This window comes from Vanessa tameamea, chromosome 27 (assembly GCF_037043105.1).
Source record: "Vanessa tameamea isolate UH-Manoa-2023 chromosome 27, ilVanTame1 primary haplotype, whole genome shotgun sequence".
NCBI classification, from domain to species: Eukaryota; Metazoa; Arthropoda; class Insecta; order Lepidoptera; family Nymphalidae; genus Vanessa; species Vanessa tameamea.
The window spans coordinates 2,397,166-2,412,664 of record NC_087335.1 but is presented as its reverse complement, the minus strand read 5'-3'; the positions used below and the strand labels follow the sequence as shown (position 1 = coordinate 2,412,664).

The 15,499-nt window shown below is 31.5% G+C and overlaps 1 protein-coding gene across 13 annotated transcripts in view; it reads left to right on the top strand.

The window, feature by feature from the left end:
* Positions 1 to 15,499, top strand: part of LOC113392040 (serine/threonine-protein kinase MARK2-like) — a 169,193-nt gene that overhangs the window by 90,533 nt on the left and 63,161 nt on the right. For 6 of the 13 annotated variants that reach the window (XM_026628253.2, XM_064219324.1, XM_064219323.1 and 3 more), the window contains exon 1: positions 1,683 to 1,975. The exons of 3 other annotated variants lie outside the window; for them this stretch is intronic. The gene's annotated coding sequence lies outside the window, so the exon portion shown is untranslated. Of the gene's footprint in view, positions 1 to 1,682; positions 1,990 to 15,499 lie in introns of those variants that run through there. 4 more of the 13 variants (XM_064219320.1, XM_064219318.1, XM_064219319.1 and 1 more) reach the window with 4 other exon arrangements.

Sequence of the window (15,499 nt, the reverse complement as noted above, 5' to 3'; positions counted from 1 at the left end):
CCTTATATCGCTAATGCGCCGCCAAACTAAGAGAACTAAGATTTTAGTGTCTTGTACCTGTACTGGCACTGCCTCAATCATCCTTAAATACGTAACAAAACAGTACTAAGTATTGTTGTTTCTTCCAGTAGAATATATGATTGCGTACCTACCCAGGCTTTCACAAAGCCCTACTACCAAGTAAAATATTTTTACTGATAGTATTTTAATATTGTATTTGCAAATTAAATGAAAATTATTCGTAATTACAGTTTTGTTATATATAAATTAATGTCACGCAATAAGTAATAAGTACCTAGGGATATATCAAAATATAACATTTAAATGATGTGGAAAATAATTGTTTATGCTGCTTACCTTGAAATCGAAATACATTTATGTCATTTAACTTTGACTTGGGAGTTATAAATGACTCATTAATATATAACCATTGAAAGCTGAACAGAATAAAATATGGTAGAGCAAGCAAAACCGCACGATACCGCTAGATTGTTCAATGTTTATACTTTATGACATTTACTAGGAAACAAATTTTCTCTTGCTCACGAGATAGAGCACATTCCAATTATTCTGTCATTCAATTTTAAACCTTATACCGTTCGAGTCAAAGTATACCTGGAAAATATAGAATACATCACTTTGTTGTACTTCCGTGCAATCTCTTTTAAAATTATCCTGAACGAGTATACCTCACTACGTTTGTTCCCATCCTTTTATAACGAACCCATTCATTGTAAAGTGCATACAAAACTAATATCAAGCTAATTTCATCTTTATTTATATATAAATAAGCTACTATATTTGCAAAATGAATTATTACCTTAAAAACTGGTATTAACGAGCAATAATGTGTCTTAAATACATAGCCTTAAAGTTTTGTTATCCTTGAGGGGTTGTTGTATCACTTTCTATCACTGTCGGTCATAATATCTGCCTTTCATATGTGGTTAAGTTGAAGGTATTCTCATGGGTTGCGAAGTTTGTTAACCTAGGAACAATTATTTGAACCTCGTCTGCGTACTTTGCAGGAAAGTTATCTTTTAAAATCTGTGTGAAATGCTGACACTACTAGACGCGGCTCTACTTTTAGAAAATTAATTACATTTATTGTTGAGTTTTTATATTAAGTTTGAGTTAAGCATAATTTTGTGTTTTGAATTGATTTTGACTCAAATTTCAATCGCGTATGCCTTCTATGTAGATATTATTAGAATAGAGAGTATAGAGATTATATCAAAATATCAACTCTATACAAAAAAAACGACGAATAGAAATGAATACTAGTATTTTATTATCAAATAAGCACAGCTGGAACCATATGCCCTCTATGTTAAAGGTACAGGTGCGTTCGTGACACCTGATACGATTAAAATGCAAATGGCAATACTCTTTCAACTTTTTCACTTAACCATTAGGTTAAAATGTTTAGTTAAATTAATAATATTTCAGTTAAATGTTGTTTTATATGAGCATTTCGATCGTTCATTGATGATGCTAAAGTCACGTTATGTGCAGGTAATGTTTTTGTTTTAGACATGTCACACTTATAATTTCATAGAAAAACGCGAGCATTTGCGAATTGATTTTTCAGCTTATCTCCACGTCACGTGAACACTTTTCTTTCTTACCCCCTTTCCCCCCGAAGGCTGATAACCGGGTGTGTGAGGCGGCGCGGGCGCAGCCGACCTCAGTCTCCTCTTGTACGTCGCACGGGGCGGACGGTTTGCGGCTCCTATACTAGGTGTTTTTAACATTCTCAAATTCTGTGATACATCGATAATAGTGCTTGTGGATTAGTGTAATGTGGCAAAAATTGCAAATTTAAATGTGACGGAAGAAGTTTTTACACGAAACCGCGTTGGTGCCGTTACGTCGCGCTTCGGCGATTCAGTTAATAACTTGTGGATCTACAGTGACTGTGTAATAGTGGTTTTGCTAAGATTTAATATCGTGGAAAGGTCACTTACCTTGATCGGTATTGTATCGAAGGTTTTCGTGGTGCTCCTATTGTTCGAGAAGTTTTTTTTCCAGAGTACTTGGCATCTGTAGTGTTTTTAAGGACATGAAAATCGAAAAGATTAGTCTGAAAGTTTTGTGTTGGTAGCTCGATTGTTTTACTTCCTGTTACTTTTCCCTTGGGAATTCTATACAGCACAGGGTTCGACTTATACTTGACTCATTACATATCGTATGTGTCGTTGATATTTTCTTAGAATTAATATTTATCGGAATTTGTTTGATCATTACAAAACTCGTTTGTGCGCTATGCATGTTTTATTTCATTGAATTATGAAGGCTTATTAAAAGCTTTAGTTGTAGTTTGGGATTAAAGTCAGGTTTTGTTTTTTTAATCTGTGATACTCGTTTAAGTTTTAGGTCGAGCTTAGAGACTCCATGGCAAATGTGCAAATGACATTGCAATTAATAAAACACGCTTTTTCAACTTTTATTATAATAGTAATAGATGTCATTTTACATTGCTTTAAATGCTGTTAATAAATGAAAGTACGGCAAAAATGATACAGAAATTGTATAGCGATTTTAGTACATTTTTGGTGAATCATAACCGATCATCTCATCGGAATAATGGATAAGTTTTTTTCTTTATTTTACGCTCGAGAGATTATAATTCGTATCGGAGTGGAGAGGTTTTGTTTCGACCAAGTGAAACGGTGGCAATTGGACCTTGATATCCGGCATTGCAACAGTGAATACAATACTTATTTTCTGTTTTGTACAAGCTGGGAGTTTAAACATTTTCAGAGGATATTTTTTACCATTTTTGTTTTGGAACTATTACGAAATATTCGTATATGTTCATACAAATTAAGCTTATTTTTCGTTACTTTAAGTTATTTATATCGTTAAAAACGAGCGCAGTTAACCTTAACGTAGCATAATTATATATAAAATAACTAGTCTTTCTTGTAAATTAAAACTTAAGTATAATTGTACTGCAGTATTTTTCCACAAATAAAAACAGATACATCACCTTGTAATAGAAACACTGCGGTAAATAATTATATCCTGTTTAAAAAAATGGTTGGAGTACTTAAAGGAAAATTTCGTTTCGACGTTAGCTTGTCACGATTGTCGCTGGAAACTCTGCCCCAGTTCTCGTACTGGGTTAAACAAGTCGGCTTGACGAGAAAAGTGCTATTAAAGGAGTAATTTGTGTTTACAGCTCAGAATGTCAGAGGCGATCGATATTATAAGTATTATCATAGCTTTTCCAATTACAAAAAGTCGTACGAAAATAGAAATTAAATAATTGTATACAAAGGTATAGCTAGAATTACATATTTAAAAAATATAAAGCAACGTATTAAAAAACTTGCATTGGCCTATTTAAAGAGTAAACTGAATATTATTATTGTTTTAATCTATTAAACGTATCTTTCTGATATTTATGACCCTAAATATAAGGTTGAAAATAGATTAAACATATTTAGCGATTCATATCATGTTTCGCTGAAAGTATCCACTTGTTTCTTTATCATATCGTTAAAGGAGTTATCAGTCTTTCGTGTGATAGCGTCTGATAGTGATAGTGTGATTAGGGTAGGTGTATCTCGGTGATGTCAGCTATCATTAAATATTTTCGTGTTGAAATTTGTTATTTTATCATTTTTATGCATATTATAAAATAGATGACCATGTCTGTAGCCTTGCCGAACCCTTTTGTTGATTTAAGAAATTTTTTGAAATGTTTATAATTAGACGTTAAAGTAACTGTAATTGGTAATTCAAACAAAAGGTCAAATGATAATGTTTATCGTATTTGAGTATAAAATTAATATTTTATACGGTAACGATCATCTTCATATGAATAACGGATGCAGCCGCTTCCTTATGATCTTGAAGTCCCTTGAAATTAATTTTAAAAGCTTTAAATACTTACATCCTTATTAACAATAGACTTGCATAAATTTAGGAAAATCAAAATTATAGAAATAGGTATGATTCATTTTGTTTTCGACGAAGTGCATTTATGCGATTAAAATGTATGACTAATTTTAATTTTAATCATTCGAAAGTAGAGTTCATTTTATACGAAGATAAAAATATATCTAAAATATTTTACCTGAATATGAAAGTTATTACCTTTAAAGCAATGAATATTTTAGTTTTATAATTAATTATCTCTGACCTCAGTTCGGGTGAGAACGTTCAAGGGTGACAGATAAGTTGTCAGCTAAAGGTACGGTCTCGTTAGCATACTCTGCTGACCTTCACATCTTTGATAAATTATATTCAAGAAAAAGAACATCGTAAATTTAAAATATAGTTGCCATGATATAATACTTAACATCCGTCCTCTTTTACTATTTTTTTGTTCATCTTGTAAATGTCAATGTAGTAGTGTAATTATGCATCCATACTAGAGGCGAGATGGCCCAGTGGTAAGAACGCGTGCATCTTAACCGATGACTTCGGGTTCAAACCCCGGCAAGCACCACTGAATTTTCATGTACTGAATTATAATTCAACTCGTACTCGGCGGTGAAGGAAAACATCACGAACCTGGACCTAATTTCAACTAAATTCTGCCTCATGTGTGCTCCAAACCTTCTCCTCAAAGAGGAGAGAGGAGGTCTAAGCCCAGTAGTGGGAAATTTATAGGCTGTTAATGTAATGTAAAACTTATATATAAATGGGAACCTAACCCTGGCTCTATGTTACTTTTTGACGCCTAAACCACTATAAAATTCATGGAATAATGAAAAGGATAAGTTTTTAAATAATTCTTCTAAATGTTTATAAAAGGAAATAACCAGTGTTAATATCGTACCATTTTAAGTGCCGAAAAAGAAAACCACAACACTGGGTCCGTGTGAGCAGTGGGATGCAGGCATGTGCAATTTAACGACGCAGATAATGTCCTTTAATCACAAATTAACAAGATAAAAGGGACGAAAGTTAAACTAAGAGCTGTCAGTGGTCCCGATCATAACGCAAAGCTAAACATTATTCAAACGTCGTTGATGAAACTCGAGACAATATGATACATGTGAAACAATTCCTTTGTTGTTTTTGTTTATTCGTTTTATAGTAATTACACAAGTAACACGAAATATATTGTTGTGACCTCGAGGCTGGGTGTTGTTTTGTAGATATTATGTCTCGACAAATATATATACACATTTTGTTCGTCTCATTGGTCTAGAGGCTAGGATAATAGTTTGCAGATCCAGAGGTCCTGAGTTTAAATCCCCCGGATCAGTACAATGACATGTTTTGGGGTTTTCTGTCGAGAAATTCTCAGTAGACTCCTGAAGACATTAGCAGTGGTTAGTCACGTGTCTCGAAAACAAAGTTAAGTTCTTGAACTCCCTCCGGTTCAGAGAGTGAGGGCATAGAGTTCATTTGTGTTTGCACGTATATACTTGTGGACTATGTTACTAGGTGGTAACTTTAAATTTAATTTAATACTGTAACATGATGAATCAAAGGTCCTCTATGAGCCTATTTGATTAAAGAATATTTTGATGTTATGCCCTGCTCGGTTGGCTATTCTCAATAGTCACTGGCCGATTGATCTTATAACGAATGATCAAGTGACAATATGATTGACTTACTTTCATCCTGGATACAAGTTTGGTCGGTAAAACAGTAACGAGTAGTCGAATATGGTTTTTACCAAACCGGTTGTTTTAACTGATTGTAAAATAATGAATTAAAAGTATTAAACAAAAATACTTGTATTGTACTACGTGGTTATTGATACATTTGTAAAATATCTAAGTTATGGTGTACAGAACTTGGTACATTCGCACGAGTTAATGTTTAAATGATCTCAAGTATATGCACTTGATCTGTGTGTAGTTACAATGAGTGTCGAACACAATCGTGTTGCGTCATTACGACATAATGAGGCTGTAATTGTTAGCTCGTTAACGTTAGCGATTACAAGCATACTATAATCGCAATCTCTGAAGTAGTTACGTTTTCTTTTATCGAGCACGTACAGTCGTCCATCGTTTAATTTCTTTAATTTTTAACATCGGAGGAAGCTAGTTTCGACAATTGGATGTTCGTGGAGATGTGTAGACGGAATAAGTATTTATTTTTATACCGAAGATTATGGATTCTAACCCCCCAGGATATTATGTGCTTAATTTGTGTTTATAATTAATTTCGTGTTAAGAAATATATAGTGAGGAAAACTGCAAGTGTTAGATGAAAATGTATCACATGCGTATCCACACATCTTACTGGAGTAGCATGGTGGAACAAGCTCCTCACCTTTTCCTCAAAGTAGAAACCTATCATTTCAATATTTACAGGCAAACTAACTTTGTAACTTTAAATAATGTTGTTATGTTACTTATTTATACGCGAATCGAAGCTTTACTTATTAATATTTTTTCTGTAGGTTATTTTCATTCATCTGTTATATTTATGTGATATATTTTTTTTGATAACCTCGTACTTATAACATTATAATGTAAATATTATTTACAGTGGAAACAAAATAATACATGTTACCCTTTCCGCTACAGAGCGATCTTTGCAAGACAATCTTACTGCAGAGGAAATTGTCTTGGTACATGGTGTTAGAAGATGCGGTCGAGATAGATGGATGCTTAGTTTTAAAATAAAACATAGACACATACATAAATATAATAAAATTGTACTGACACACACACGAATAATAGTAGAAATAAATAGAGTAAGATTATATCAATCGAACACGTTGAGTTTTCAGTATTCTATCTACATACCGAGTGTAAAATTGACGCAAAGACAAATATAATATGTTACAGAGCTTAATTTTACGTTTCTTTATAGTAAATTATATATAAAAAAATCTTATTGTCAAGTAAATGTTTATATACATATATATATATATATAACCCTACCGAAGTTGCTATTTTTGTTGACAATAAAAAAGCACCCACGCATTACAATATCACACACGAGCTTCAATAACAACTTTATCAGAAACTGATAAGGGTGAATTAAACAGTCGATCTCAGGTGTATATTTATTGACATGTTATTTTCAGACAAGTATAGTACGTTCCTTAATGTAATATTAAAATCGTTTACTACACGTTTGCAAATGTTTTGTTGGTGCCTTTTTTTAATTGTAATTTTTGTTATAAAAGTTTTTGATTGTTTACAATCTATTGAGAAATTATTCACGAGGTATTCAATAGTCAGAAAATGTTTGTGTTTTAGAAATAAAAAAATTATATATAATCATATTTGATATTGTAATTTTCAATTGCAAAGATCTTATTTTATAAAGTTTGCATGCAATAACCATATAGAATACTACAACTCATTGAAAAACATAGTATACAAATTAGTATATTAAAATTCAACGTGTGCGCTTAAACTATTCAAATAAACTTCAACTCTGAGCTAACAAAGGTGAAGTAAATTGAAGAGCCGACGGATTAGTGAGTAAGCGGCCGTTTACGCGTTCGTACAAAGATGTTTTGTACGTTTGTACTATATCTTCGTATGTTATGAAATATTACAAGACTTAAGTGGGTGCGTCTGTGTCTATAGGCTTCGGCTCGGGCGTGTCCTGAAAAGTGAATGGATTCACGTTTAGGTTGCAATGTTTTTAGGTTTCCCTACAAACGAATAGCGGAACATTATTAGATACTTAGCGTATAGCCTATTCCAATCGAAGTAGGAATAAAGATAAACAAAACTTAGAATTACGTACTTCATGCGATTTGCTAATAGCTCAGCTATTGTTCACTACTAAGAGTTGAGAGATTTATATATCTTTATTTATATTACAACACTATTACATTTAACTACTTATTTCCACTTTAGTTTTACTTCCAAAATTCCGGTAACAGTTTCGTTATTTTTCTATCTGTTTGACCTATCATTGGTATAACTGTTATTGTATGAAATTTTCTTTCACCAAAAATGATGTAATCTCTATACAGCTTTACATACAAATTACAAATGAATAAATATTCAATTGAAATGTTTTATTGAATATATTTACTAGGGTCTTATTAAAAGCGAACGATGACTACATATATTGCTGGACCTAGTCCTCTCGCTAGAAGCATCGCAATAAACCTTGTGTGTATAAAAAGACGCCTCTAGCTCCCGACAGAATACAATGTAATTATCATTAATTACTTCACACCGGTTAAACAAATAGTTTATCTAGAATAATTACTCGTTGTTCCTGTAACTTTTTTGTTTTTTTTTTTTTTTTGTTTTTTTTTTTTGTTGTAAATACTTGCATTTACAACAGCAACATTTGGAGCAGCGTGGTGGAATATGCTCCATACCTTCTCCTCAACGTGAGAGGAGGCCTTAACCCAGCAGTGGGAAATTTACAGGCTGATTATGTATTATGTAAATACTTGTTGAAGTTTTTTTTTTGTTAAGATCAATGGCGTCAAGTTTATGGCTTAAATGTCAACTGCATGTCACATAAATAATACAAATTATACTTTTAATGTAATTGTATTTAATTTTGATTGTTAAATATCTTCGCGTTAATGTTGTTGACGTTTGCGTTAATTACTAATTAACATACAAAAATAAATGCAAATATGTGAATAAAAATCGATAGAATATTTAAAATACTTTCACTTCTTAATAGGAAACCGGTTCTTTGAAAGTTTTACGGAATTCGTTCCGGTCATTGAGCGGAGATTATTTACCTCTTTCTGGTTAAATACGTTTTGTGATGGAGCGAGAGAGATGTGGCATCGTAACAACTTTCCTATCGATAGTTGTTTCAGGCGAGATCATAAATTGTTAGTGAAATTTTATATCAATTAATCATTTATAGACAGCTAGATTTTTTTATATGAAAATGATCTCAACGTTATATCTGATTATTATTTTAAAATTATAGTACATACATATATACCTACATAGTATACATATTAAAATGTAAAAGTATTCCTATTGTCAAAATAATAAAATAACAATAAGACAATGCGTTGAATGGGTAGCTATTAATATAGCTATTATTATTACTATTTAAGACGAACGCGATTGTTATATTACCAAATAAGTGTATTCTCATGTAAGCGACTTATGTCTTTTTGAGAGATAACGTCTATAAACCTAACCTATTGTCATGTGATATTTCACGATCGTGTTCTGAATCTGTTCTTACTTCTTACAGAATAGCTCTATAGTTGCTATTTTCCTTCAATAATATAGCTATTTAACATATAAGTGAAATGTGTTCTATGTTTTGATGATTTGGGTACGACTGCCTACTGTAATGTTACATAATTTGTAATATATTTTGTTTTGTTTCTCGTCAAAACAAAACAGAAACAAGTGTTTATTGAAGTGTTATCAATTGTCATAGTATGTGACGTCAATAGAATTCAACATGGCAGACGGTTACGGTTATGTCGTAGTCGGGTTACGTTTTAACGATTAACTTCATGATAATTATTCACTTTGACTTAATATCTAACCCGCTAAGCTTAAGAGGTAGGTGTCATGTAACTTACATCCAGGTCGAGAGTCACACTCGAGGACATTCAGAACTAGATCTCTCAAGACATGTTTACATTGTTTCATCTCTTTGTTTTATTATAATACAAGTGTTTATTAATATGGTAAGTTTAAAAGTACTTAACGAAATGTGTATAGTCTTATACAATACTCTTGTTTTATAGTATGCGGATCTCCAAAGATCGGCTTTTTGTTAAGATGAAAGAATTATACATAAAACACATGCAGGTACAAGTTTCCGATTGTTTTCGAATGTTCTCGTGTGATGAGTGAACAGACGAGCAATATTTTGGTTTATTTAACATCTTAACATTTCATATCGATAATAATAATCCCGACGATAAATATTATCATTTATCAAAAATAATTCAGACGTGACCTTAATATTATTAAGTTAAGCCATTTTTACTATAATATTTTATCATAACCTTTTTCAAAACCTACTCGTAACAAAGTCTTAAGCGTATAGACATGTTAGACGGATTGTATATTTTTCTTAAGCTGTTGGAAAGGGAGTTGAGTCTGTCACATACATACATACATGTGAAGCATTTACTTGGTTCGTAATCTGATTACATGTTTCGCAGATGTCTCACCTTATCCTTGTACCGCTTAGTCTATTCTTAAATAAGCTTGTACATAAGAAGTACTGACGTACAACGACGTAGAATACAAATAACAATATACCTTGTATATATATTTTATTAATTGCCTTTATTTAATCTTTTTTTTCTAATTTTATCTGACGTTGCCCTCGATTTTTAAAATTCGATACAAATATACATTATTGTGCAACAATCAAACATATGTACACGGACCATTGTTCTATGATTTTATTAGATCTATCGACAGGTTTCAAAGACTGTCTCTTGTCATTGTGACTCGGTTCGTAAAATATTATTTTATTTGATTAAAATATATCATATTGTTAGTATTAATATTAATTTCAGTCTTAAATTTGTCGTATCGGTCGTACAGGTCAACACTTGATGCATTGAGGTCAGTCAGATCGTACTAGTTATCGATTTTAACCAATAATGTTGATATTAATATCACCTTTAACTGTATCATAGATATAAATCTATTGGCTTAAGCGATATATTAATGCTTTCATAGTTATAATATTCTGTCCTCATCAAATAATCGTATTGTGATTTATTTATTTATTTTGGCATCTAATGTCAGTCATTATTATCCAAACAATACTTTTGTACTGTTAGCATAGTGTTTAGCTTTGTGGTAGATATAATAAGTTCATCAAAACTTGTAAGCATTTAATAGTTCAATCCCAGTATACACAATCTACATATGTTCTAACAGGGTTCTTTTTTTTAATGATTGATAAAATTTTGGCTAAATTTTTAACATCGATTAAAAGCGTTGGTGTCTTTGCCTGTTTAAGAACTACATTGTCTCGAAGAGTCATTGTTATTGCTATGATTTTTTTTTTTATCAATAAATCTGTCTATTTATTGGAAATTTATGTTAAACTAGTTTTTACCCGTGGTTTTTTAGGCATCAAATATATCTAACCAACTGAAACTCCGACTTCGTTCATATGGAAGTCACGAAAATGCTTTAAGAACATCCCTTATCTCCAATGTTATCCCCTTCCAAAAATTTAATTAAAATCTGTCCAGTCTGTTTTAACTGGGAAAGCGCAATAGACAGACAGTTACTTTCGCATTTATAATATTAGTTCAGATGTCACTCTACGATCTCTATCTGTCTCTATGTATAACAGCTTTTTCAATTAGATGTTATGCGAGAGCAAGATCTTATTTTATTACTGATTTGTGCAAAGATATAGTTCGATCTACGTTTTTATATTTCATTACATGATTGCACGTTTGTCGAAAAAATAATATTACTGGTGCATAATAGACGAAGTATATAATAACTGATAGTAATCAGCTGATGATTCTGACCCAGAAATTAAAAGAAATAAACAAGAAATTGAGCAGTGTAATTTAAATTAATGTTTCAATATCGATATGAAATAGAAATTGTGTCAATTTCCACGCTCCTGAATTCTAGTTTTCAATACAGTAATATTACCGGTAAATAACGAAATTCGAGTACCGTTCAGAATTGGGTACATTAATCTGCCACGAGAGCTCACCGTTATGGGCTACCGTTATCGTTGATGGCCCACACAAAAACTCGACTGTTTACTGTGGTATGGGAGATATTAAACTGTTTTGGTGCTTATTTTGTGGAACACGATGTCGGCACGTCTGATCCTTATATGTATATACTTCTCAATGTTACATTCAGTAAGTAACAGTGGTAATGATCGACTGCTTGGCAAAGAAGCCTCTTCTCCTTAGCATGATTTCCTTGAGCGCAGGCAAGAAATGTGAACAGAAATGATGTACATGAAAACTGTGTGCGCAAGCCCGAGCTTGAACTCGATTTCTTCGTTTAAGATTAACGTGTTCTAACCACAAGGTCACTTCAGCTCAATCAGCAAGTAACTACTGAGTATCTTTACGGTTTTTCTCGGTAGAATCTACTTTCCGATCCGGTGGTAGCTTTACATTTATTAAAAGTACTTTAATAAGCCTACTTGAATAAAATAAATTAATTCGATTTTTGAAATGATTAAAATTTAAAATAAATTAAAACGACTCCAAATATAGAAGCCGAAAATATCAAAGGAGATGAAACCGGTTATCGAGAGCTAAGAAGCTGTCGCCGGTGGAGTCGCCGAAACGTGAATTTGTTCAACCATGTGGAAAAACGTGTATAAAATCAACCAGACCGAACAGTTTTTTATGATACATATTTTAATTTAATGCCTAACGTAAGGCTTTCGAATGAATATTAACGATATTATTTCAGTTTCGATGTAGTGATGATCCTATATTTGTTTTAAATATCTTCGGAGGTCATTGTCTGTGGTGTTCACTAAATAGTATTATGAAAATCATTTCATATAATTTAACCGACACAAATATTTTTTTTTTAAATCAAAATCAAAACATTCTTTAAGTCGGCTCATAAGAGCATTTTCGTATCGTCATGTTGCGTTGAAATAAATGTAAAGCTATCACCGGTTTGGAAAGTAGATTCTATCCAGAAGGACCGGCGAAAACTCAGTAGCTACTCTTTTCTGCCATTTAAATTACAGAATATGTCAGTAAAATTAAACTTTTATATATCCTGCTAATCAATAAATACTAAGGCCATGCTCTTTTATCTTCAATATAATCTTGTATTGAGTAATAGGCCTTACTTATCAATGTTTTTTTGACACGAGCTTTAAATTTTTTAATTGGTCAATTTAATAAAGTTAAAGTATAATAATTTTAATGAGACACATCATTATATCATCCTTCGTTATCATTCAAAAACAAAATATTCTTTACCCTAGGTTTAAAACCTATTACAATCACTTTGACTCAGCCTGAACCTACTCAAAATTCATCTGGTACTTTGGTACATTTGGTATCTCCAATATCGTAGGTACATAATAACAATATTTTATTTAAATATTTATCTAGTGTCTCGGCCTCGATAGCCTGTATCATCACACGCGTCTACACGAATGACCTGCCTATACAAATTGACAGACACTGATTCCAGTGTTAGCACATGTTAGCACTCGATGTAGCTAACCGGTTGTACGTTTAAGCTTTCTATTTTCAATATCTTTTTAACTAGTATTTACATGTAAGATTAACGGTTTTTTTTTAACATTTTGTATCGGTTAGGTAGCACGATGTATTGTTTTTCTGTGGTATTAATATAAAACAGGTCCTCGAGAATAGGACTGTGCATTATGATTAGAGGTTATATATCAGAAGCCGAAATTTAATGTTGTTGAAAACTTTCAAGTTAATAAAAAGGACATTTCAAACTCTTGCCGTTGCTATTAAATATTTCGATGAAAACTTTATTATTTTTGTTAATTAACCATAAGCTTTGCTTTGCTGAATGATTTAAGAAAATTCTTGAAAAGCTAGTTTTCAAATCGATGTATTTGTAAACTGGTATATTTTATAATTAAACCGATTATAACCCATTTAGTTCGACAGCCTCGCACGTATTCAATGAACAAATAGACAAAAGCGTTTTATGAAGCGTTTATAAATGACGTAATAATTTCGTAAGAAGTGTTTTTTTTTTCAGTTTTTCTGTTTATATGATAGCCACATGTTTTCGAGTCTTTGTTTTGATATGCTTTAATTTAAAGTAGAACTTTGTTATAGTTGTTATATGTATTGTAAAGTCACGAAATTGATACTTGAATGATGACATGACCTTAGAATCTACTTTCCGAACCGGTGGTTGCTTTGCATTTACTTCAACACTGCAACATCACAATTCTGCTTTTATGCTTTTTGTACTTGAATAAAGAATATTTTTAATTTTTTTTTTCAAAAACAAATTAAATATATATACATCTAATTGACAAAATATAAAAAATATATTAAAAGGAATAATTTCTTCTCAGATTTCAATCTTGTTCTATCATTGCTTAGAATATAATATTTAGATATTATAATACATATAATTATATAAATGTATTATATTTGTTCCAATAAAATCTACGAAGTCATTTTCGGTGCGAGTAAATAAACAAATATTACGTAATTGAATCAAAATATTTGTGTAATATGTACATATTTCACGGTACCGCATTACGCACGTAATATATCCTGTGGCTTCCCGCTACGTCAGAGAGGGCACCGCTGGTTTTTAGTGTATAGTCTGGCACTTGTTCAGGGATCACACACACCCCATGTTATAGAAAAAAAACATTTTCCACTACAATTATTACAAATTTACGACAATATGAAAATTGTTCATATTGTCGTAAATTTGTAATAATAAATATGTGCTTGCTCCGATTATCTCGGTCAATTATCAAATATCGTGTTGCAGGAGACCGTGAAGTAAATTGCGCCTTGTTACTGCCTACAATTAGATACCCACGCGCTACTTTGCCTTTATAACGCTATTTATTATAAACAAGAAATCGATGGATATAATCTAGCTCTGTAACGTAATATTTATAATTTATATTAATTACAAAATATTATCTGGTCGGATCCTTACTTCGAAAAGGTTACTTGTTTGATAACGTGCGATGTTTTGTAATATGCAATATGCATTGAGACGTAAATAGAAATTTTATATTTATTTCATAAAGATTTATGTTACTCAATGATGTCGCAATTGCTCCGAAACGTCCGAAGTTTAACGATTCCGGACCATTTAGGTCTCGCAATTTAAATGCAGTTCCATTATCTTCAGCGAAGAAATTTTTGAAAATTGCTCAACATTTAACGAGTAATTAAAAAAAATAGAATAAGTTTGGTGCAATCTTAAAAATAAGCGCAAATTATAGTAATGGTTCAACGAAAGGGTTTTGTTTCTTTATTGTTTAAAGCCGTCCATTGTCTCGCACCGTACACGCGGAAAATAGCTTTGCTTGAAATTTATTTGAAGAAAGAAAATTTCAGTTCGTTAACTTAAATTTAGCGTAAAAAATCTAACAACCATTTAAAATTTTTGTTTTTTGTTCAATATTATTTAAACCATCTAAACTTTAGATGGGTTAAACAAAGATGCTTTAGATTCTATATTTAACATGTATTAACTGATTTAAATAAATATTTTATAATAAATAATTGATTTTAATTTCAACTAAATACCTAAAAAAAAACTAAAAGTTCATTTTAACAACTTTCTAGATGGGCCTTGAAAGAGTGAAAAGTATTTTTTGTATTGCAAAACATTGACGAATAGATCGTTGCCTATTGTGACCATTACAGAGTCCAACAGCATATCGACCTGATTATACTAAATTTACTATTATTACAGACAGTTTCTTGTATTTTTTACCTTATAATTAAAACTAGAATACTTTACTCAACTAAATAGTCGTTTCAGAGTTCTTCTACTTGTAATTTTATTTATATTAAATTTACAACCGATCGATATGCTTAGTTTTACGCATAATCTCCTAAAGTAACACTCTTGCAACAAGATAGCGTATTCTCGAATCCCAATGTCGTATACTT